General features: G+C 40.7%; 1 protein-coding gene, 1 non-coding gene and 1 pseudogene across 3 annotated transcripts in view; 1 reads left to right on the top strand and 2 right to left on the bottom strand.

Annotated features, from left to right (window-relative positions):
- CTNNA3 (catenin alpha 3) overlaps positions 1-10,563 on the bottom strand; it is a 1,641,479-nt gene extending 1,630,916 nt beyond the window's left edge. Inside the window, exons 1-2 of one of the 2 annotated variants that reach the window (XM_045783571.2) lie at positions 10,288-10,563; positions 8,064-8,185 (exon numbers count right to left, since the gene is read on the bottom strand). The gene's annotated coding sequence lies outside the window, so the exon portion shown is untranslated. Of the gene's footprint in view, positions 1-3,842; positions 4,026-8,063; positions 8,186-10,287 lie in introns of those variants that run through there. The other variant, XM_087863076.1, reaches the window with a different exon arrangement.
- Positions 10,564-10,947: 384 nt separating this feature from the next.
- TRNAS-UGA (transfer RNA serine (anticodon UGA)) lies at positions 10,948-11,029 on the top strand. The gene has a single exon. It is a non-coding gene; the product is annotated as a tRNA-Ser (tRNA).
- A 6,807-nt stretch (positions 11,030-17,836) lies between these two features.
- LOC148109814 (U6 spliceosomal RNA) lies at positions 17,837-17,897 on the bottom strand (annotated as a pseudogene).
- Positions 17,898-26,215: the final 8,318 nt, after the last annotated feature.

Genomic DNA, 26,215 nt, shown 5'->3' with positions numbered 1-26,215 from the left:
ACTGCATCTCCTACAAGAAACTGACTAACCTAGTAACTCAGCCAATGAGAAAATATTATCACCCTGACTCTTGCTTTTCTCCAGTGGACTTTGGTTCAAAACAACCCCTTCCAACTTGTCCTTCATAAAATGACATTCCTCTTCTTTCTTTTTTGGACTTGCCTGTCTTTGCAGTAGCTTACATGTCCCAAATTGCATGTACAATTCTCTGCTATTCCCAAACAAATCCATTTTGCTGATTAAAAAAACAGAGACAAAACAAAAACACCTGTTACAACATTATTGACTATATTCCCTATGCAGTACTTTTCCATCCCTGTGACTTATTTATAACTGGAAGCTTGTACCTCTCAATCTCCTTAACCTATTTCACCCATCCCCCCACCCCCTCCCCTCTGGCAACCACTTGTTTGTTCTCTACATTTATAAGTCTGTTTATCTTCGTTGTTGCTGTTTGTTCATTGTTTTGTTTTTTAGATTCCACATATAAGTGAAATCATATGGTATTCGTGTTTCTCCATCTGACTTATTTCACCTAGCATAATACCCTTTAAGTATTGTTGTCACAAATGGCAAGATTTCATCCTTTTTTATGGCTGAGTAATATTACATTGTATATATGTACCACATCTTCGTCATCCATTCATATATTGATGGACACTTAGATTGCATCGTACCTTGGCTACTGTAAATAATGCTGCAATAAACATAACAGTACATTTGTCTTTTATACTAGTTTGCCTTTTTTAAAGATTTTATTTATTATTTACTTTAGAGAGACAGAGAAAGTATGAGTGGGGAGGGGGAAAGGGCAGAGGGAGAGAGAGAAAATCTCAAGCGGACTCTGCACTGAGCACGGAGTCTACATGGGGCTCAATCTCATGACCCCAAGATCATGACCTGAGCCAAAACCAAGAGTCAGATGCTTAACCGACTGAGCCACCCAGGTGCCCCTATACCAGTTTGCTTTTAACAAGTGTTTGTATTTTTAGATAAAAAGTAAAGCTTAATTGAAAAAACTTATTCACAGATTTCTATGACACCAACCACTGGGCTTGTATTTTAAAAATCAAACAGGGGTATGTGGGTGGCTCAGTTGGTTAAGTGTCTGCCTTCCACTCAGTTCATGATCCCAGAGTTCTGGGACTGAGCCCTGTGTTGGTCTCCCTGCTCAGTGGGAAGCCTGCTTTTCCCTCTCTCTGTCCCTCCCCCCACTCATGCACACACACACACACACACTTGCTCCCTCTCTCTCAAATAAACAGAATTTTTTAAAAATAAAAAATTAAATTAAAATCAAAGTACTAGGTTATATAAAACAATTATCTAAATGGCTTGAATTAAAACATGCTTATGAGTAAATAGTCATTTAAGTTAAAATCTTGTTTATCTAAATGGGATGTGGTCTTAGGAAAAACGTGTCATAAAAATCCCAAAAATCATAATCCTTACAACCACTGTTGACTTAATACTCTTGATCAATAAAACCCTCATGCTACTAATTTCACCCAAACTAAGAATTCCTTTCTGCATGTTGTAAGCACTTCTTATTGACATAACTTTCTGATTAAAAATGCACAGTTTTAGGATTAAAAATGTAACTCTTCATTTCAAAGCTCATCAGTAACAGAATGGCCCTAAATCTTACTATATATTTACTTGAATAATGAGCCAACAACACAAAAATGGGCAGTTTTGTAATCAAGATAGAGTATGAAATTAGATTAAATGTCTTTTTTTAAAAAAAAAGATTTTATTTATTTATTTCACAGAGAGAGAGAGACAGCCAGCGAGAGAGGGAACACAGGCAGGGGGAGTGGTAGAGGAAGAAGCAGGCTCCCAGCGGAGGAGCCTGATGTGGGGCTCAATCCCAGGACTCCAGGATCACGCTCTGAGCTGAAGGCAGACGCTTAACGACTGAGCCACCCAGGCGCCCCAGATTAAATGTCTTTTACCATACCATCTCTCTCACAACATATTACTTGCTCATTATTTTTTCATTTGCCCATATAACTCTATAAGACCTGAGTATTGAAACTATGCAACATAACTTATCAAGAAAATATTAGAATTAGGTTAAAGATGACAAATTGAGCACAGCCTTATCTTCTCTTCCTCTCAAGACTCCACTAAAATTATAAAATTGAACAAACAAGATGAGCTTCTAAATGACCACAGAGCAAATACACCAAATCTGGAAAAGTGTTTATGGGGGAAATGCTCAGAGATAGCCAACAGCGGTAGGTTCACAGTCCCCGAACTGCCCATTACATAACTAAGAATGTAATCCATTCGCTATGTAGTATATGTACTTCTTCAAGAAGAAAAAAATTAAATAATGCAGAAAAAAATTAAATTGTAATGAGTTACGCATGTATCTATATTACATGTGTTTATTTAAATTTTTAATTAAAAAATAGTAAAGTTCAGTTTTAGAAAAGCTGAGATTAAAAAATAAAGTGACCCACATAAATTTTCTTTGAAAAATTGCTTCTATAATTCCAATTCACACAATCTGATTTTTCCCAAAAGGGTACGAGGTCAAATCATGATAAATCTATTTAAATGTATCAAATCTATTTGGCTGTGGCATTTCAAATATAATATATCTGTAATAGAATTCTAGATTCCTCAATACTCACCCTCCATTCCTAGATCTCCTATTCTCCTATTCCTAGATCATACTGATATCCCACCTCGGTGTCTTTATTCAGCATCAAAGAGGCTGCTCTCCACTCAGAGAGGAGCCCAAGGACTTCTGGTGGTATGCATTCCCTTCTATTGCTCAAAACAATTCAATTCTGGCCCTAAATGTGTACTTGCCACTCAGCAAAATAAGAACTGGACTCACCTTCCTTAGAAAAGAGTTTAACAACATCTTTTGTTATGGGAGCCTGTTCCCCACAAACACCCCCGTACTAGCCCCTCTACCACTCCAAGTGTCTTATTCCTTCCTACCATATTTACTTTTGTTCCTGGGAGGCATTCTGGAAAACAGGACTTTCTCCAGCCTACTACACTGCCACTGATGTTTTAGTAACACTTATACGTAAACATTTTGGGTAGCTCCATGGTGGCCAGAACCTAAATTTGGTTCTGGTCTTAAGAGATTAAAAATATAAAAATATAAAAGAAGCCACGGCCCAATCCTTCAGCAACTTATAGTTTCTCTTTCCATGAAAAGGCTGCACCTGGACCATTCAGAGGGAGACAGATTTTCAGAAAACACTTAACCTCCACCAGAGAATTTATTTTAATGTCTCATAATAACCACACTGAGATTCTTGTTATTATTCCTAGCCTAAACTCTTCTAGGTGCAGGAACTCTTTCAGTTCCTTCTATCCTCTATGTAATACCCACTTACAGACTTAGACCTTATTAAATAACCCTTTCCCTTTCTCTTTTTCTGGCCAACCAATTAAGTCAATTAAAAATTCACTTAACCTTGGTTCAAATATTAAATCTACATTTTAATTAATTCAAATTAACTTTCCTATTTTTTTAATATGAAACTAAGAAACACATGAAGATGAAACACCTGATTGGGGTCAGAATCAGTGTGCAGATGTGACTGAAAGATGAACAACCATATTACACATTCTGAATCCGGAAGTGAGAGTTGAAGAATCTGTTGTTGTTGGGAATTCAAGTCAAAGATATAAAAGTTCCTGAGTTGCAAAGGGGTTTTGATATTTGCAAATCAATCATGATACATCACATCAATAAAGGAAAGAATAAGAACCGTGTGATCATTTCAATAGATGCAGAAAAAGCATTTACCAAAGTACAACATCCATTCATGATAAAAACCCTCAACAAGGTATGTTGAAAGGGAACATACCTCGGGGCGCCTGGGTGGCACAGCGGTTAAGCGTCTGCCTTCGGCTCAGGGCGTGATTCCAGCATTATGGGATCGAGCCCCACATCAGGCTCTTCCGCTCTGAGCCTGCTTCTTCCTCTCCCACTCCCCCTGCTTGTGTTCCCTCTCTCGCTGGCTGTCTCTCTGTCGAATAAATAAATAAAATCTTTAAAAAAAAAAATAAAAAATAAAGGGAACATACCTCAACATAATAAAGGCCATCTATGAAAAACCCACTGCTAACATCATCCTCAATGGGGAAAAACTGAGAGCCTTTTCCCTAAAATCAGGAACAAAATAAGGATGTCCACTCTCAGCACTTTTATTTGACATAACACTGGAAGTCTTAGCCACAGCAGTCAGACAAAAAAAAAAAAAGAAATAACAGGCATCCAAATCGGTAAGGAAGAAGCAGAACCTTCACTATTAGCAGATAACATGATGCAATATATAGAAAACCTGAACGACTCCAACAAAAAAACTGCTAGAACTGATAAACGAATCCAGTAAAGTTGCAATATACAAAATAAACATACAGAAATCTGTTGCATTTCTATACACCAAGAATGAAGCAGCAAAAAGAGAAATCAAGAAAATAAACTCATGGGGCGCCTGGGTGGCACAGCGATTAAAGCGTCTGCCTTCGGCTCAGGGCGTGATCCCGGCGTTCCGGGTTCGAGCCCCATGTCAGGCTCCTCCTCTATGAGCCTGCTTCTTCCTCTCCCACTCCCCCTGCTTGTGTTCCCTCTCTCGCTGGCTGTCTCTATCTCTGTCGAATAAATAAATAAAAAATCTTAAAAAAAAAAAAAAAAAAGAAAAGAAACTCATTTACAATTGCACCAAAATAATAATATAACTAGGAATAAACCTAACCAAAGACCTGTACTCTGAAAACTATAAACACTGAAGACAACACAAAGAAATAGAATGATGTTCCATGTTCATGGACTGGAAGAACAAATATTGTTAAAATGTCTATATTATCCAAAGCAATCTACACATTCGATGCAATCCCTACCAAATACCAACAGCATTTTTCACAGAACTAGAACAAACAATCCTAAAATTTATATGGAACCACAAAAGACCTTGAATAGACAAAGCAATCTTGAAGAAGAAAAGCAAAACTGGAGGCATCACAATTCTAGACTTCAAGTTATATGATAAAGCTGTAATGATCAAAAGAGTATGGTACTGGCACAAAAACAGACACATAAATCAATAGAAAAGAACAGAAAATGCAGAAATAAACCCACAATTATATGGTCAAATAATCTTCAACAAAGCAGGAAAGAATATCCAATGGGGAAAAGACAGTCTCTTCAACAAATGGTGTTGGGAAAACCAGACAGCTACATGCAAAAGAATGAAACTGAACCACTTTCTTATACCAAACACAAAATAAACTCAAAATGGATTAAAGACCTAAATGTGAGACCTGAAACCATAAAAATCATAGAAGGGAGCACAGGCAATAATTCTCTGACATTGGCCATAGCATCTATTTTCTAGATAGGTTCCCTGGGGTAAGGGAAACAAAAGCAAAATAAACTACTGGGACTACATCAAAATAAAAAGCTTCTGTGGAGCAAAGGAAACAATCAACAAAACTGAAAGGCAACCTATGGAATGGGAGAAGATATTTACAAATGACATATCTGATAAAGAGTTAGTATCCAAAATATATAAAGAACTTATAAAATTCAATACCCAAAAAACAAATAATCCAATTAGAAATGGGCTGGAAACATAAACAGACATTTCTCCAAAGAAGACATCCAGATGGCCAACAGACACATGAAAAGTGATGTTCATCATTGCTTATCATCAGGGAAAGGCAAATCAAAACTACAATGAGATATGACCTCACACCTGTCAGAAAAGCTAAAATCAAAGGCACATGAAACAACAGGTGTTGGCAAGGATGTAGAGAAAAAGAAACCCTCTTAACACTGTTGGTAGGAATGCAAACTGGTGTAGCTACCCTGGAAAACAGTGAAGGTTCCTCAAAAAGTTTAAAATAGACCTACCCTATGATCCAGCAATCACACTACTAGTATTTACCCAGAGAATATAAAAACACTCATTCAAAGGGATATATGCACCTCTATGTTAATAGCGGCTTTATTTACAATAGCCAAATTACAGCCCAAGTGTCCATCAGCTGATGAATGAATAAAGACGTGGTACACATATATTTTTTAAAACATTTATTTATTTGAGAGAGAGAGAGCACACACGAGCACGCATGTGTGACATTGCACGGGGGGTGGGGCAGAGGAAGAGAGAGAATTCCAAGCAGACTCCACACTGATCATGAAGCCCAACACACAGCTCCATCCCACAACCTGAACCGAAATCAACAGATATTCAACTGACTGAGCCACCCAGGTGCCCCAAGAAGATGTGGTATATAAATACAATGGAATGTTATTCAGCCATTAAAAAACAAAATCTTGTCATTTTTAACAGCATGGATGGAGCTAGAGAGTATTATGCTAAAGGAAATATAAGTTAGTCATAGACAAACACCATATGATTTCACTCATGTGTAATTTAAGAAACAAAATAAGCAAAGGGGGAAAAGAGAGAGAGAGAGAAACCAAGAAGCAGACTCTTAACTAGAGAGAACAAACTGATGGTTACCAGAGGGAAATTGGGTGGGGGACAGGTATAATAGGTTATGGGTATTAAGGAGTGCCCTTGTCATGATGAGCATTGGGTAATTAAAATAAAAACTTTTTTAAAAATGATTAATGTATCAAATTTATTGCATACTTTATAAAATAATTTTTTAAAATCTCGATGCCACCAATAAAATTCTATTCTAATAAAAAAGAAAAAGAAGATTCCATTTGTCTTGATTCTATTTCTTAATTCTTTTTTTTTTAAGATTTTATTAATTTATTTGACAGAGATAGAGACAGCCAGCGAGAGAGGGAACACAAGCAGGGGGAGTGGGAGAGGAAGAAGCAGGCTCATAGCGGAGGAGCCTGATGTGGGGCTAGATCCCATAACGCCGGGATCACGCCCTGAGCCGAAGGCAGATGCTCAACCGCTGTGCCACCCAGGCGCCCCCTATTTCTTAATTCTTAATTGTCATGGCATTAGGGGACCAGTTAGGTAGGAAAATCCTATAAATAAGTTGCTCTAGTGCTGAGTAGGATCTATCTCCAGTCTTCCTCAAACATATATGTGTAAGTGATATAATGACTATAAAGCTACCCACAATTAATTGCTTAGGCTTCAAACGTACAGTCATTCCCAATACAGCAATTCCATATTTATTTCCATCACTTTTCATGATGCCTGTTAACTTTCCAGCTAAACCTTCATTAGGGTTTTGTTGCCAAAAATTTAGTAAATTGTTTTGGCCAACTTGAACTAAGTTCTCTTACATATGTTGTCTAAAATGGATAGCTAGAGTAATTCTGCAATCAGTACAGAATTAAATTCAAGAACCTTGAATGGTGGCTAAGCCTCTAAAATTCTGCAGTTGTTGTCAACTTTATTTCTTTCAAATGAGGTACAAAAGCACAAAAGGCAGCTAAGGTAAAATTTCCAGACACCGCTCATTGATCACTATGTATGTATTTTGTGTGGAATGTCCATACAAATACAACTGTGTAACAGATAGAACAGGGATTTAAAGAGGATATGATTGGCCCAGCTTGAGTTATGTGGTAGGCAGGATTCTAAAATGGCTCCCATGATCCCTGCCCAGCTATATGTATGCACCTATATAATCCCCCTCACTTGAGCTGGATCTGTAAACATGATGCAGTAGTCACTTCTGTGATTACCTTATATTACATAAAACTCCACTGTAGTAACTAGAGAGTAATTCTGATGGCCTTAAAGAACGAACCTACAACCAACTATCATACTGAGAGGACCACATGATAAGGTACAGCCTCTAGCAGCTGAGAGTGATCCTCCCCTGACAGGCAGCAAGCCCTACAACCACAGGAGCTGAATTCTACCAACAACTAGTGATCTTGGAAGAGGACCCCAAATCTTAGATAAGATCAAAGTCCCAGTCACCACCTTGAGATCTGGTCAGACCTTAAGCAGAGGACCCAGTCAACCCATGACCACACCCAATGACCACTGTGAGATGATAAATTCATGTTGTTTTAAGTCACCAAACTTGTTGTAATTTGTTATGCAGCAACAAAAAAACAATGTAAGTCACATGCCTACCCCTTGGCCAGAAGAAGGTGGGATACCTTGACTAACAGCTGAAGTAAGGCTGCATCCAATGAGGGAGGAGTGGTCCTCTTTAAGTACAACTAAAGTGTCATCATCAGTTGAGAGGATGGATACTGGAACAAAAAAAAAAAAAACAAACTCACCAACCACTACATATTCAGTATCTGACATCTCATAGGCCTTCAAAATTTCAACTCACAGCTCTCCCTTACTCAGTAGACTTTGTCTACTGCCATATACACACTTCTTGATCTACACGCCACTGGGCCAGAGACTAACAAAGAATACTTGAAGGCATCAAAATCTAGTAAGAACATTGGGCTAACATAACAAATTACAGTCTTGAATCTACCACTAATTAGCTACATGACCTTGGGCAAACCATTCATGGGCCACAGTTTCCTGTCTGTAAAAAAAAAAGGATTAGACTAGCTTTAATGTCTCTTCCAACATTGAAACTATGATTTTTTTAATTCAAAAATAAAACCACCAAAACAATTCAAAATAAATTTTGATTGCTGTAAAAAGAACCCATCTGCTCTTCAACACTTGCCTCATCATCCTCAGTATTCTGCCTCTGAAAGTGGCATCAAGAAAGGTTTTTAGAGAAAGCCACAGATATTTACCTTCCACACTTGATAAAAACTACCATATGAAAGAATATGGGGTTAGTATAGAGGAGGCGGCAATCAGAATCACCAGGGGATAATTAAAAAAAAAAAAAAGAAAAGAATCATCACTAGGGGACCTTTACAGAGTAAAACATCCATGGTTGAAAATCAAAGTTTTGTGATGTTACTGTCATGAATCATAACACATTTATGTTATAATTATGTTGGAAACATGTATTCTGCTTCTTTTTCCCTTAGCTGCCACTCATTGCATTAAATGGAAATGCTAAAAACCTAAGGTTGCATCTGAAAAAATTCATTTGTCAAGTCACGCTTTTTGAAAACCTATAATAATTTTGATCTCTTGGCTCATTTTCATAATATGATAAATCAGGAAAAAGGCAATTTCATTTTCCAAAAAGCCTACATTAACTCAAGTAAGCTGAAAATTAAACATTAATGTAGTTATTTCACTTCTGAAATTTTGCAAAGAAATTTTAATCACAGTTGTTCTCACCAAATACACATTAACTTTGTAATAGATTCTTTTCCTTTGCAGTCTTCCCTTCCCCTCAAAATTAAACCAAAAAAATGAGCATGAAACCTTCTGGGTAGATTTTTTGGTTAAACTATTTTAACCATAATCAATTCCCATTACTGTCAAGCTTTTAAGCAAGTGAAGAGCGTTCCTAAGAGGGGAAGGGAAAGTTAAGGAAGAGAAAGAGCTTTCAGTAAATATCACCATTTACACAGAAAAAATTTAAAAATCTTTCCAAATCAAGATACGACTAGTGAAGCAGTAAAATTAAATGATAGCTTATCTCACAGCACATGTAGAATCTAAGAACAAGATTAAAGGACAGAAATTTATTTCTTCTTAGTCTCTATTGGAAAAGTGCCAAATAAAGTTCACATATATGATAAAATTTATGCCTGGGATCGTGGGGGATAATTTTGTTCCCATACAGTATTCATACAGGAAACTGGGACCATTCCTATAGCTTTGCCAAATTAAAAACAAAAGACTAAAAAATTATAAAAACAATTTCAAGCCAAATAAAACTTATTTTTATAATTCTTAAGTATTTTGTTCCCCTTCTGCAATTAAATCGATTTAGACACTTAGCACCATAATTTAGTTAAAGAAATGGTACTGATAATTCTCAAGAAAATTCACACAGAAAGGGGGGGGGGGGGTCACTCAACATCCGGGTTTCCAAAAGGCAAGGATTTGCGTTCCTGTAACACTGCGCGATAGATGGTGAAGTTTCTTTCCAGGAACACTTTTAGAATTTTAAAAGTTTAAATTTAAAAAGAAATTTAGTAAAAGGTTGCCTTTGTTGTTGTTGTTATCGAATCGTGCATCAACAGAAAGAACCGGCTGCCGTGGGGAGGGCGAGAGCGCCTCCACGTGCGCGGTTAACAAGCTTTGCGTGCGTCCTTGAGGTGCCCGCGCCAACGCAAGGGCCGGTCCCGGGCCTCTGTTCCCTGAGGTAGCCGGCAAAGGACCGACCTACCGGTTCTGAGCTTTAACAAAGTAACTCAAAAAAGGGACCCAGCGCTGAAGGGAAAAAATTAATGGTATTTAAAGGGAGAAAGCAAACCTAATGCGCAGAACTTGGTTCTCAAACCACGTCCAATGCTCCTCAACACTTAAGAGAGCTGAGACCACATTCGGGGCCCGATTTCTTCCAGCAGGGCTCAGCAATAAAGGTACCACTGGGGGAAGAATGAGAGAGTACTGCTTGGGCAGAAGCTGGGGGCAGGCGAGGCTACAAACAGCGACCCGACTCCTCACGCCTCCCCCCATGCCGCACAAAAAGGAGGACTTAAGGAACGCGCTCAACGTGGGAACGCAGCCGAAGACGCACACCCCCGCAGAAATGCGGAAATTCTCCAGAGCGCAGGCCCGCAGCACTGAATGGGATAGGTCTTTGTTTCACAGGATCTCGATTACCTAATGAGGAAGTGGGAGGGCAAAAACATGGTCGGCGACTAGAAGCCAAGCAACTTTGCGATTTTCGGAGCTCAAAGAAGAAAAGGGTTTCCCAGACCTTCTACTTAAAGGAGTTTACTTAAACTACTTGAGGGGATTTCTATTATTTCTCCGTTTCCACGATATAGTTCACACAATTTGAGCGGTCAACCTCTGACGCCTCTCCGAACCGAGCTGGGGAGTTTGTAGGCTCCGCCTTTTGGTGAGCGCGGCGCGCGTGCGCGCAGTTATTACACTAAAGTGTCTCCGCGTTTCTTTCGTCTCCGTGGCAGCGATGGCCGAGTGGTTAAGGCGTTGGACTTGAAATCCAATGGGGTCTCCCCGCGCAGGTTCGAACCCTGCTCGCTGCGGAAGCAGGTGGCTTCTCTTTTCCTCATTTTAAATGATTATCGTTACTCTAACTGCTGCATTTCCCTTCCTACTAGCTAAATGGCTCACCTACAGAGAAGTTTAACGTGTTAAAGAAAAGCCAATAAATGTCAGAGCCGCAAACGTACTCTGTTTACGCTAAAGGGCAAAATCTTCCGTTGTCCTAACCCGCAAGGTAACGGTTTTAGAATCTTGTTGCACAATGTGAAGAAAAGTTCGCAAAATAAAAATAAAGTAAGGTAAATATTGGCACAATTTTATGGGCTATCACAGCCCACACAAGCTATCATATTAAAACTGATGGGGGTGGATGGACTAAATAGGTGATAAGCACAGGGAAGTGTTGAATCACTACGTTGTACACCTGGAACTGATATAACACTGTGTGTTGACTATGCTGGAATTAATTAATAAAAACTTTAAAAAAAATAAAATAAAACTGATGGCAAAGCTAATGCTACTTCTTCAATCCCAGAATCACCTTCAACAATTCCCCCACTGCATGAAATGGGAAATAAGAATGTTTAAAAGTTTGACTTCTATACCATGATAGATACGTCCGCAGAATGGAGCACTGCACGTAGCCACTAAAGTGATAGTGATGACATGAAAAGGCCTTCTCAGTTTTGCCAAATGCAAAATGTTGGACAGATTGGAAAACAATATATATTATGATCGTATTTTTGTTTATTTACAGAGTCATTTTTGTGGCAAGAATGGGGGAAAATGACTAAATGGGGGCTGGAAAGAGATAATCAAATTGTTAGCACTAATTATCTCTGGGTAGTGGAATTTGGGAGGATTTTAATATTTTTAACAGTTTTTTGTTTAACTGAGTTTTCTAAAATTTGTATATTGACCCTGTATTTTTTTTAATAATAAAAGAATACTGTAGGGGCGCCTGGGTGGCACAGCGGTTAGGCGTCTGCCTTCGGCTCAGGGCGTGATCCCGGCGTTATGGGATCGAGCCCCACATCAGGCTCCTCCACTAAGAGCCTGCTTCCTCCTCTCCCACTCCCCCTGCTTGTGTTCCCTCTCTCGCTGGCTGTCTCTATCTCTGTCAAATAAATAAATAAAATCTTTAAAAAAAAAAAAAAAGAATACTGTGAGGTTAGTCATTGAGACGGTGCGCATCCTCTTTCTGTTCCCTTTCACCCACTCTCGTAATCGCCCTCCCACTCCATGCTTTCCAGGTGTTCTTAATGGAGTTCCCTAACACTTCAATGCTGGGGATAGCTTTCTGTGGTACCCGAAGTAGAGTCCACCCCCACAGCCCCCCATCCCATTTGAGAGGTGGCTGAACATATACACTCACCACATTCACATCTTCAGTCCATCCTCTCTGCCCAGTCCTACCTCTTCTGTCCCCACTGAAGTCACTTATAAATGGTTGTATTGGTTTCCTATCTGGTCTCCTTCCCTCTTCCAATCAGGATCACATTCAGCTGCAAATAACAGAAAATCCAACTCTACTGACTTAAAAACACACGGGGTTTGTCTCAAGAAATCTGGCAGTAGGCAAGTCTCAGATGAAACAGGGAACAGGGCTCTTCCCAACTTCTTGTTCTGCCATTTTAATGCATAGGCCTTGTCCCCTGCTTGTTGTCTCATCATCCTAAGATGGTTTCTATATTTCCAGAGCTCACATCCATATTCGGCTAAAAGGGGAGAGACAAGAATCCTCGGTTTATGTCTCATTTATTTGAATGGTGTAACATGGCTATCATTAGCTCAAGGAACTCTAGCTGGGTGTATAGCTACCCAAATCAAAATTGGAATTTCATTGGTAAGGAAGAAGCATGAATGGATACTTGTAGGCATAAAGCTTTGGAAACAAGTCCCCTGCCTGCCTTCCCAGCCCTCCTTCCCTTCTCTCCCATCTCCTTTTGAGTTATTAGCAGGCCTCCCCTGCTGCATGCTAGTTCATGCCTTCGAACCTTCCTACATATTCACCTGGAATATCTTTGTCTTGCCTTCATCCTTCTCCCCTCATTAGGAAAAGAGGGCTGCCCATCATTTGAACTCCCTTTCTATTTAGAGGACTTTCTCTCTTTTTGAATCCAGGTATGAGACTGCAACCCATCCTCCTGCCCCATCCCCATCATAGAAGCTGAAAAAGCCACCCATTTGCTTTTCACCTGCAACTTTCCATCAGAGTTATTACTGCAAAGAAGCAGGGAGGGAAAGGATCCATCCTGGTGGTGAGCAGAGGCTAATGACCCCCGCAGGCACTGCTAACAGCAGCAACACTGAGGCTGCAATTGGGGTTTCCAGTTGTTCAACATCAGTGACACTACTGTCTATACCAGATTGATTTTGTGGTGTCATTCTGAAACAATCTTGGATTATGCCTAGCCAACTTATTCCTCTCCCATTCTCCAAAAGTGGCTTTGCAGCCTTCCTGGTAATTCTATGAACTGTTCAAAATCCTTATAGTAAGATAGTAAATTATCTGCTTAAATCAGCCCAGTTTTGTTTTGTTTTGTTTGTTGTTTGTTTGTTTGTTTCCAAATACTGGATATAGTTTCCCTCCTCACCCCACCAACATGATGGAAACTCATGTTTTCTATTCAAGTATCACCTTGGGGATAAAGCATTCCTGCAATCCCCCAGGTTGACTCATAAGACCCTTTTATATTCTCCTATTCCCTATTATAGCAAGGATCACATTGAAATATTTCTGTTTGCCTGTCTTCCAACTAAGTGCTAATTTCCCTGCAAATATATAACGGGATCGTGTCTCTCATCATCATACCCCTGCCTAACGCAGAAAAGGTAATCAATAAATTTGTAATGAAGGACTGAATCAATATATGAGTAAGCACAAAAAACCACACTCCACCCCAAGAATGCCCCAGAAGAGGGGATGGAGGAGGCTATTTTCCTTTTGAATGTCACTAACCTTTGCTTTAGTATAAGTTAATTTAATATATAGTATCCTTCTCTCAGAATACTTTTATTTTTTTTTTTAAGATTTTATTTATTTATTCGACAGGATAGAGACAGCCAGCGAGAGAGGGAACACAAGCAGGGGGAGCGGGAGAGGAAGAAGCAGGCTCATAGCAGAGGAGCCTGATGTGGGGCTCGATCCCATAACACCAGGATCACGCCCTGAGCCGAAGGCAGACGCTTAACCGCTGTGCCACCCAGGCGCCCCCTCTCAGAATACTTTTAATTTAAGAGGAGAGAGAACAGAACTCGAACAACGTATCCCTCCTTCTCTTCCCATTGCCTTTTCTTTTCTTATTTCTTCCTCACCTTCTCTTACTTTTCCTTGCATTCCCTTGTCTTCTAGCACTGAAAGGGCAGATTAAGCCAGGAGGCAAGCACCTGCAACACCTTCTTTTCCACGGTCAACTCCCATTCCCATCTCCCTGAGAGTGGTTCACTTTCACGCTGGCCTCCATGTAACCTGATGTCAGCTCTCTCCATGGCAGAGAATTATGGAAAGGAAAATCCATGGAAGACTTTAGAGGGGAGATGTGGAAGAGGTTCTGCAGTGCACTCCTCAGAGGAAGGACACTACTTTTTCTCCTCTTTCCCTTCTTTCTCTTCTCCAGAGTCCTCCCATGCTCTCACCCTCCTGTACGTCCCCTGGAGCCTGCTTTTTCCAATCCAACTTCACAAGATGCATGATCTTGAAAATTGCCCCTCCAGACCCCAACTTTGTCACTCCTTTATGATACAGAGCAATTCTCTAGGCATTGGCCTCAGTGTGCCCAGCAATCAAAGAGCCTCCCCTTAGAAGACAGAAGAGGTTATAAATACGACACTGAAGTCTCCTTTTTCCCTAAATATTTCTCTACTCACTTCTAGTAATAAAAAATAAATCCTGCAACTTCCCAGAATCCAAAGGTTTTAAATGTAAATAGTTTTGCAAATGCAGAACTGTTGCAGATGAATTGTTTGCAAATGCAGAGCTCATAATCATCCATTCCCTTCCAAATCCAGGTCCTTCTCCATGTTCTTCACCCAGTTTGTGGCATCTCCAGCCGCAGAGCAGGACACACCCACTTGGAATCACCCTGATACTTCCTATCTTTCACTATATTTCCTATCCAACCCAAGTGCCACTAAGTTTACCCCGAAGTATGCTCAGAATCCACTTTGTTCCAAATCTACCTCTACCCCCTAGTCTAAATCAACAGGACCTCTCACCTCCACTACTTCTCAGCCTCCTGTCTTCTACTCTTCCTCCCTTTCAATCTGTTGTCCATAAAATAAAATTTTCTCTAAAATGCTCATTTGATCTTATAACCCTCCTCCTGAAAACCCTTCTGGGGATTCCCATGTGCTCTTAACAATACAGACTAAAATCCTTGCATGAATCCACGTCTTCCAATGATCCAACCAGCATATCTCTTGGGCTTCTCCCATTCATTCTCTAGCCAGATGTACTATCCTTTCTTTTAGTTCCTTGAAGAGACCAGACTCTTTCTCAGCTTAGGAATTTTACCCGTTCCAATATCATCCTCTCTTTAAATTGGTTAGGTCCCCTTCTTATATGATTTCGTACCATTTTATTCTATTTTTCACAACACTTATGCAACTATGTAGTACATTAATATGAATATGTGCTTGATCTCTCCTTGTGTGTGAACATGCGTGTGGCGTGTCTGTGTGTGTGTGTGTGTGTGTGTGCATTTAACCACTAGATCTCCTTATCTTGTACTTAGTGGGCCCTCAATAAATAATTTTGTTGAACAACATTTGTGGTTGGGAAAGTCAGAGGTCTCAGAATACCTGACGTAGTGGGAGATAGAGTCTCTAGGGAGGGTGGGTAGACTCTGTTTTCCTTTAACTTCGGGAGATGAATCAAAACTGTGCCTGAAGAGATTTGTGCCCTGACTGCATAGATCAGCAGGAATATTGCAGCGGAACCTCCTGATATATTGCGGGACTGTTTAGTGTGATTTATGAAGCTGTTATTTCGTTTTAACACACCATGTTCACTGTAAAGGAGCTTCATCCCCAGAGGTTTCATTAATGGAGGCATTGTTGTGTAGTGAGGCAATGGAAAAGGGATTGAGAGATAGGGCTGGCCTAGGACATGTGTAAAGCTTGTATTCCAAGTCCGCTCTGGTTTTGACAAGCCCCCCAGGCCCAGTTTTGGAGACCTTGCTCTCCAGTGTGCCATGTCCCCAAGAACACCTGATCTTAGGCCCTCTCTTTGCAGTAGAATGCAAACGACTAACGGAGATAGCTAAGCCTTAGCCCCTGCAGAGTTAGAGAGACAGAAGTTCTGATACTGGAATTTGCAGATGACTTGTTCTATTTGAAGCACTGATGGAAAAAAACTTAGAGCCTTCAGCTCTTGTTCTAAGGACTAGTTTCCTTCCCACCCTACATGAAGCTGATCAGTCAAGTTCACTCAAGCTAATAGCCTGGATGTCATGGGAAATGAGTTATTTCCATTTCCTTCCTACTCTCCCGACATCTACTCATCTGTCTTAGGTCTGGAGACATGCTTTCAGGGATTGGATTCTGAGACCTAAAGACAGGATGCGATAGACTTAGATTTACCTTTGCTGCTTCTGTCTGGCACTGGGCTGCACGGGACGCATGAGAGAGCAAGGCCAGGTCTCCTTTGACATCTCTAGGCCATTCAGAAGACTCCAGTGACACAGAATGTGGCCCATGGGCTTTATGCTTTTTATACTCTCTGCTGCTTGAGGTCAGGGGTAGAGAAAAGTCAGGGGTTGGTAAGCTCACCCAGGTACTGAGGTAGGCCACAGCCCCAGCCTGGTTAGCTCATAAGACCCATGGTCCCATCCAAGGGATCTCAGAGTCCTTTGCTCCTTCACACCACATTCGTTCCCAAAGACTTTTAGGGGATATGTTTCCCTCCCAAACATATTCATCTAAGACAGGATTCTCAGAGTACTTGTCCAGTGAGGGAACTTTAGACACAGTTTACCTGACAACACTCACTAATCATTCCAAGAGATCAGTATATACAGTGTCCATATAAAAGGTACTTATCTTCCAGATGTTAAGACACATACATCAGTGGAGACAGACTTAGTGTTTTAAAATAATGTGTGTTAGGATGTTGGAGCACAGAAATACCACACTTGTTTTTTGTACATGCCTCTAGTGCAGAGATCAGCAAACTTTCCATAAAAGGTCAGCTAGGAACTATTTTAGGCTTTGTAAGCCATGTAGTTTCTGTTGTAACTACTCAACTCTGCCTTTGTAGCATGAAAGAAGCCATAAACAAATGAGTGTGGTCATGTTCCAATAAAACTTTATTTTCAAGGGCAGGCAACAGGCTGGATTTGGCCCAGAGGCCAGAGGACTCACCCCAGTGTAATAAAAAGGTCTTTCCAGGTTATAACTGTTAAGATATGATTAACTGGGACACTGTTAAGAGGCTACTTAACATATCTATAAAATCTTAAGATTTCCATTAACATAAAGAGACCAAGAAAAGACATCAATAATATATGCATGAGACAAAACTGAGAGTGAATGTTTTCTAAGATCATTTTATCTGAATACATCGGAAGAGCCCAGAACCTTCCAGAATCTTCTCCCGTACATTGTACTTTTCTGTTCCACTCACCGATGAGACTGATAGGGTGCAGACCCTGGTAATGCTTGCTCCTTTTCTCCTCTTTCTATAGTTTGTGACATAGGCTACTGCTCTGAAAAAAGAAATGCTCTATCTGTATGCACAGTTGTAAACAAAACCCTGCACCTTACACACTGGCAGGTTTATTTGTGAAGTACCTTGAAGTACCTTTGGGAAGAACAGGGGCTTTGAAGTCAGAGCCACCAGGCTTCATGGCCATGCTAATCTTCCCTGTATCATTTCAATTTCAGTGTATGTGCTGCTGAAATGAGCACCAGAGCCACCAGGCTTCAAATCCAGGCTCCTTCCCTTTCCTGCTGTATAACTTCAGGCAGGTGACTTGGCCTCTCTGCGCCCTAGTTTTCTTATCTACTAAGTGGTAATAATTATTCCTTGTACTTCATGGTGCAGGAATAACTGCCATTTTCTGAGCTCCAACCAGAGGCCAGGCACTGTGATAAGTGCTTTACATACATTATCTCATTTAACCCTCAAAACAGGCCACAGCTAGTTTACTGCTGAGGAACAGAGGATGAGATCTCATGCTATTACTTCCCTTCCTCTTTACCCAGAGCAAGTCCTTCATAAAGGTGTCTGGGATCATCCTGAGGAACCCCTGGACAGGAATAAAAGAGGCTGTTTAATTCATGTTACTGGAGTGGAATTTTCTACGCTTTATTGTCTCTCTGAGCTGGATTGTCTCTCTAAACTGAGCAAGTTCCCTGGGAGTTGATGTACAAAGCTGCCCAGAGCTGGCTCTGGCCGAGGACATGTTTAGGACTTTATGAGGCCCTTCTCTCAGAGGCATGTCGTTACCTTGACATTCTCTCCTAGGTGAGCCTTTTTTTTTTTTTGATGGCTTTTATAGTTCATTATTGGTTTTATAAATATAATTTCCCAGACTGTGTTACAGTCCTTTTTCCAGCTCCACTTCATCCCAATTTTTAATTAAATCATAATTTGCTTATTGAACAGGTAATATAGTCTCATGGTTCAAAATCATAATGGCTCCCTCCCCCCCCTGTCCTCCTGCCACCCACGTCCCCTTCCTGGACCACCAATGACCAGTTTCTCATCTTTTCTTTCTCTATGCACATGCAAGAATATACGTAGCTTTTATACAAACTTTAGCATACCATACAAAGTGTCGTGAACCTTCTTTTCTTATTTTAAAATATATCCTGAACATCTTCCTGTATAAAAAGCTTTCTCATTAAAAATGGCCTCTGCCGACTGAAATGGCCTCAGCAGCTAGAGCTCACTGCGTCAGAATGAAAGGACCATGATTTATTTAACCAAATCCCTATTTATGACAATTAAAATGATTTCCAATCTTTTGATTTTACAAAAAAAAAAAAAAAAAACTTCAAAGACAATCTTGTATCCATGACATTTTCTAAAGCAGGGATCTCAATCCCAGTCATCTATTGTCATGTGGAATATAGAGAAAGGAGTCAGCCCTTTGTGCAGATACCAGGAGTTGGGCCCAAGAAATCACAGCAGCCCAACAGTTCTAAAAACATAGTCTAAGCTCAATAAAACTGAAAAGGATAATCAATAAAATAAAAGGATAGTATAAACAAATGCCCTAGAAAGAAAAAGACAGCTCTCCCCTCTGCTAATCTATTCCATTTCCAGGGAAAAGGAAGGGCCCAAAGTGAAAGTGCTCATTTACCTTTTATCATCGCAAATGAGTTAGTTCTTGGAAAACATCTCTCTTCTTCCTCCTTCTGTTTCCTTTCTCTGTCCTTATCTCCATAGTCTACCAGAAACCACTGGACTTTATAGAATTTTTATTAACAATTCAAGGTGCTTCAGTAATAATTTCTGTGGCCACACAGCCCGCACTAACCCAAATGGTCTTTGGGTGTAGTACTCACCGCCTTTGGCCGTAAAAAGGGCAGCAAAGACTGCATTACAAAGAATGCAGGTCTGGAAACTTACCTGCAGAAGGACAAAGGTTATTTATAAGGCGAGAGAGTGACGGGAGGTCCATGGGACCCACTCTCTGTTACTACTTCTACCTGCAGAACCTCTCAGGAGTGAGATGTAGGACTTGAATTTTTTCAGTACCTATGTTAATACGGCACAGTCCCCACTCCTCTGCAAGACTGACTTGAGGGTGGATTCTCGTTAGAAATGAATTTTTTTTAATTATTTATTTATTTGACAGAGATAGAGACAGCCAGCGAGAGAGGGAACACAGGCAGGGGGAGTGGGAGAGGAAGAAGCAGGCTCATAGCAGAGGAGCCTGATGTGGGACTCGATCCCATAACACCGGAATCACGCCCTGAGCCAAAGGCAGACGCTTAACCGCTGTGCTACCCAGGCGCCCCTAGAAATGAATCTATTTCTAAAATGCAGGCAAAGAGTCTCACAGACACGTTTATCTATTGTTTTTCTTGTTCTTCTTTTGCCATGAAAATTAGCCAATATATCGTTCAAATCTACTTGTGACAATTTGATTTTCATTTACATTATACAGGCTTGAAAAATGACCTGAGCTGATGCTTCCTGAGCCACTCTTTTCTAACATATATTAATATATCAATACCACCTTCAAGTAGTATGTCTTTCTAAATTCTTCTTTGTTTTCCCCCAATGCTTTTTAAGCTTCATTTAAAAACAAAAATAAAAACAAAAACCCTCTCACCATTTTTCTCAATACTGTTTCTGTAAAACATTTATCCAGCCCGCTACTGACTAGGCCATATCTTCATATTTCAGTTTTTCAGTGGTTCTGTTTTATTATCTATTATTATTACTACCACATTTGAGAATTTCTCATTGGGGCGAATGTTTGGCCACTGGAAAAATAGAGATTTTCATCTTTCCAGCTAAAACCCAGCACATGGCTGTAACATTTCCCAGTTATGACTCTTCTGCAAAGTCACAGATTCTGGGGAGCGCCAGTCACTTTATAAAAATGATAAAAGTATCAAAACACTTGTATCTGTCTTAAAATGTATGATTTATGCTTCTATCTTCATGAAAGAAGATATTAGTTGAAAGATGCTTTCCACACAGTGTTCTTTCTTAGAGTTAAGTGTGTAGCACTTCCCTTATGCGTCCACATAGACATTTGAAAATGCTTTCAAAGGGGCACCTATGCCCCAATGTTTATAGCAGCAATGTCCACAATAGCCAAACTGTGGAAAGAGCCCAGATGTCCATGGACAGATGAATGGATAAAGAAGATGTGGGTGTGTGGGTGTGTGTGTGTGTGTGTGTGTGTAATGGGATATTACTCAACCATCAAAAAGGATGAACTCTTACCATTTACATCGATATGGATGGAACTGGAGGGTATTATGCTGAGCAAAATAAGTCAGTCAGAGAAAGACAATTATCATGTGATTCACTCATATGTGGAATATAAGAAATAGCGCAGAGGATCATAGGGGAAGGGAGGGAAAACTGAATGGGAAGAAATCAGAGAGGGAGACAAACCATGAGAGACTATTAACTATAGGAAACAAACTGAGGGTTGCTGGAGGGTAGGTGCGTGGTCGGATGGGATAAATGGGTGATGGGCATTAAGGAGGGCACGTGATGTGATGAGCACTGAATGTTACATGCAACTGTTGAATTACTGAACTCTACGTATGAAACTAATGATAGGGGCACCTGGGTGGCTCAGTCATTAAGTGTCTGCCTTCAGCTCAGGGCGTGATCCCAGGTCCCTGGGATCGAGCCTCACATCAGGCTCCATGCTCCGCTGGGAGCCTACTTCTTCCTCTCCCACTTCCCCTGCTTGTGTTCCCTCTCTCACTGGCTGTCTCTCTGTCAAATAAATAAAATCTGAAAGAAAGAAGAAAGAAAGAAAGAAAGAAAGAAAGAAAGAAAGAAAGAAAGAAAGAAAGAAAGAAAGAAAGAAAGAAAGAAAGAAAGAAAGAAAGAAAGAGGGAGGGAGGAAGGAAGAAAGAAAGAAAAGAAAAAAAGAAAGAAAGAAAGAAAGAAACTAATGATATACTACATATTGACTAATTGAATTTATATTAAAAATAAAATAAATAAAATAAAATGAAGGTTTTAGGGTGCCTGGCTGGCTCAGTCAGTGGAGCATGTGACTCTTGATATTGGGGTTGTGAGTTTGAGCCCCATGTTGGGTGTAGAGACTACTTAAAAATAAATAAATAATTTTTAAAAAAATAAATAAGTAAAATGTAGGTTTCATTATTATTCAGGTATAGGGAGGTCAACAGATCAGAAGACTGCCACTGAAATTTCCAAGAGGAGGGGGCATGTCATGCCACAGAGGCAATGGTTCTGTCCACAGACCCTGGGAGCAAGGGAAATATGGGCTCAAGTCTTTTTTTTTTTTTTTTTTTTTTTAAGATTCTCTTTATTTTTTTGTCAGAGAAAGAACAAGCACAAGCAGGGAGAACTGGAGGGAGAAGCAGGCTCCCCACCAGGCAGAGAGCCTGATGCAGGACTCGATCCCAGGAGCCTAAGATCATGACCTGCCCTAAAGGCACATGCTTAACCAACTGAGCCACCCAGGTGTTCCTGAGCTAGAGTCTTTATTTTGGTTTCTGTGGAAAGGAACAGGTGAGTCAGGGTAAATAGATTAAAGATTGGCTGATTTGGATGATTTCTACAGGCTCTGAGGCCCAAGGGCTGTCCTTTTTTGTTTGGTACCGGTCCCTCAGGATGATTAGGGCAGGGAAATAGTGCCCTTGAGTATAAAAGCTTGAGGAAGGAGGTGGTGGGGTGTGGGCTCAGTATTGGTTTGTTTGCATACGAGAGGCACAAGAGCAAGTGAATTGTTTCCTGTCTCTAGGAATTGGCTAGCCGTGGGAGGGGCAGTCTCTCCAGGTTTAGTAAGGTCTTATAGGTCAAAGCATCAGAAATGCAGAAAATAAAAAGTCATGGTTAATATAGTATCAGTTATTATCTCAGCAGGAAGCAGAAAGCACACTTAGTTTGGGACAATTCTATATGGTTGTTGGTTTGTTTTTTTTTTTATGGGTTTAATAAACAATTTACAAAGGTATGGAGAGGGTGCAGAGAAACCACGAGGGACAGAAAAGTTGTCAGCACTCCTAGAGGGAGCAGCCACCAGAACCCAGAAGAAAAGTTCTGAAAAGAGGGCTGCCCCAGAAAAGCAGTGACCTCCCTTTAGGAGACACAAATGGTGCAAGGTGATCCTGCAAAGGGGTAGCTGCACCTCCTTATTCTTCTCCCTCCTTCTGCTCCCTGGCTGGGCTTCCCCATTGGCCAAATGCAACTGGTCAGCCTCTGCAGCTGAGGACAGCAGAGGGTGGGTCTGAGGGACAAACGGAGATAACCAGGACTCTGCCTTACATACAACTTCGGTGGAGATGGAAAGGCAAAAAAACAACCAGGTCTGGAGCCTTTTTGCACTATCACAGCAACTAGCAAATGCTTTTTGGGTGGATCTTTCTCCTACTATTAGCCCAAAGCTGCCATCTTGTGGCCATCTGAGGAATGGCGACTCGACCTCATAGATTTGAAGAAAAATTTCTTAGGGGCCATGCGAACATATTGCAAAGAGGAAAAACCTTTACATTTCATTGTCATACCTTCCATCGACTTTTAATCTGGATAGAACATACTGTGAATTGTTTTGAAAGTGGAATAGAAAACATTCGACTCAAAGAAGCACGGAAGTTTAGTATAGAAACCATCCTAAAAACCACCTTGTAAAGAAATAGCCAGGCAGTTTGTGAGCCTAGTCCACCAGAATGCCGGTCTTAATGTATCACTCTGCTAAAATCACTGTATAACAGATTACACAATTTTCACATGGTAACTTTGCATCGTGAAATTCTCCCCGTTCCTGAGATGGAATCACTCCTAAGGAACGATCTCACTCCATACTCCTGCAGAAACCAACCTGCAAGTGTTTGAAGTGATTTCTCCGGCTCATTTTTCTTCAGGGCTTCAACCGTACATGGATATCTGCACTTCTGATGTCTTCCCTTGAGCAAAGAAAAATCCTCCTTCCAAGTCCTTGTTAAACACCGAGACTACTCTGTCTCTTTCTTGTTTCCTCTCTGAAACCAATTTTAAGGCTTAACTCTCATCGCTAAAAAGCACAAAACTTTTGACACACAAAAAAATCTCCCCCGGGCAAGCACTTTAGTTATCCTGAGCACGGTTTTGGGCATTGTACCAAATGCATCACTAATGCCAAGCACAGGGAGGTGGAGCCGCTGGGAGGAAGAATGAGGGAGGCTTTCAGGCGCTGATTCCCAAGTAGGATACGGAAGAGAGGGACCTGGCAGAGCCCAGAGATGAGTTAAAACTGTTACATGCAGACAAATGGCGTCTTCTGTGGCTCCCTGAAAGAGAAATTCTACCGCACGTGTGTACAGATCTACCATAAATACGGGGTTGGTGCAGCAAGCTACTTCTGCTGCACATCTACTAAGCGAGAAGCCAGGGATTCCGCGGGAGGATCCAGTGGTGAACAAGACAGTCCCTGCCACAGGACCGTGAGCTCCTTGAGGCAGGGATAGGAGCTCAAGGAGCTCACGGTCCTGTGGCAGTGACAGGTGGTAACCAGTGACAAATGGGATAACGCCTGCTGCAGGAGGAGCAGATTGGCTCAGATGGGCAAGGAGCACCTGGGCCAGCGTCAGGCAGACAAGGAAGGTTTCCTGGTGTAACCCAACCCCGTCACTTTGCTGAGAGGAAAATTAACGGCTTGCCCCACGTCTCCGGGTTAGAAAATGGTATAGCCAAGACCAAAAAACGGGTCTTAGGGCCTGCAGAAGAAACGATCATCCCCCAGAGGAGGATGACTTATGTGGGGCATGCAAGGGGCCTGAGGAAGCTGCATAGATTTGTGAGGTAGTTTGTGCCTCTGTCTCGTTTTCTGAAAACCCCTCCTTCCTTCCTTCCACCTCAACCTCGCACTCTTAGATTTTTAGTTCTGAGTCATTCTCCTTATTCAAAGTAACAGAGCATTGTGTCCGACGGGGACACAGAGTGAAGGTATTTAGATTAAGATGTGACGGAAGAGGAAGCAGAGGGGAAAAAAGAGTTTAAGAGAGGGAAGTAGGTGATATTTATTATTTTAATTTTTTATTAGTTTCCTAGGACTGTCATAACAAAGAACCACAAACTGGGTGACTTGTCCCAACAAGAATTTATTCTCCCACAGCTCCAGAGGCTAGAAATCAGGGTGTGGCAGGGTCATGCTCTGTCTGAAGGCTAGAAAGGAGAATTCTTCCTTGCTTCTTCCTAGCTTCTGGCGTTGGCCATCAATCCTTGGCATTCCTTGGCTTGCACCTGTATCACTCCAGTCTCTGCTTCTGCCAGTCATAAGGCATCCCCCTGTGTGTTTCTGTCCAAACCTCCCTCTTTCTCCCTGTCTTTATGGAGATGTAATTGACATATATAACACTGCATAAAGTTAAGGTGTACGATGTGTTGATTTCATATACCTACATGTTGCAAAATGATTACCACCATGGTGTTAACTAATACCTCTATCACGTCACATAATTACCATTTCTTTTTTGTGATGAGAACCTTGACGATCTACTCTCTTAACAGCTGTCAAGTATCCAATACAGTATTATTAACTATAATGACCAGCTATATATTAGATTCCCCAAACTTATTTGTCTTATAACTGGAAGTTTGAACCTTGTGACCAACATCCCATTTTCCCCACCCCCACCCCCAGCCCCTGGTAAATGCTACTCTGTTTCTATGAGTTCAGCTTTTTTGGATTCCACATATGAATTACATCATACAGTATTTGTCTTTCTTTGTCTGACCTATTTCACTTAGCATAATACCTTCAAGTTTCATCCAAGTTGTTGTAAATGGCAGTGTTTCCTTCACTTTTATGGAATAATAATATTACGGAATAATATTCCCGTGTGCGTGTGTGTGTGTGTATCATAACTTCTTTATCCATTCACCTACTGACAGACAGGTTGTTTCCATATCTTGGCTGTTGTGAATAATGTTGCAATAAACACAGGAGTGCAAATATCTCTTTGAGATCCTGTTTCCATTTCCTTTGGATATATACCCAGAAGTAGCAGGATTGCTGGATCATATGTTAGTTTTATGTTACTTATTTTATTATTTTATTTTATTTATTTATTTATTTATTTATTTATTTATTTATTTATTTATTTGTTTATTTATTTTTTGAGAGAGAGAGAGAGCATGCATGCAAGCAGGGTGGGCTGTGGGGGTTGCAGACAGAGAATCCCAAGCAGGCTCCATGCCCAGTGCAGAGCCCAACTTGGGGCTCAATCTCACGACCCTGAGATCATGACCTGAGCCAAAATCAAGAGTCAGACACAACCAACTGAGCCACCCAAGCCCCTCGGTAGTTTAATTTTTAATTTCTTGAGGAAGCCCAGTACTGTTTTCCATAGTAGCTGTCCCAATTTACTTCCCACCAACAATGGATAAGAGTTCCCTTTTAGCCACACCCTCAACAACAATTGTTACTGTATTGTCTTTTTGATGATAGCCATTCTAATGGGTGTGAGGTGGTATCTCATTGTGGTTTTGATTTGCATTTCCCTAATGATTAGTGATGTTGCATGCACTTTTTCATGTTACCTGTTGGCCATTTGTATGTCTTATTTGGAAAATT

Source organism: Ursus americanus, chromosome 6, assembly GCF_024610735.1.
Source record: "Ursus americanus isolate L20-20 chromosome 6, mUrsAme1.1.p, whole genome shotgun sequence".
NCBI lineage: Eukaryota > Metazoa > Chordata > Mammalia > Carnivora > Ursidae > Ursus > Ursus americanus.
This window is presented reverse-complemented; position numbering and strand designations above follow the sequence as displayed.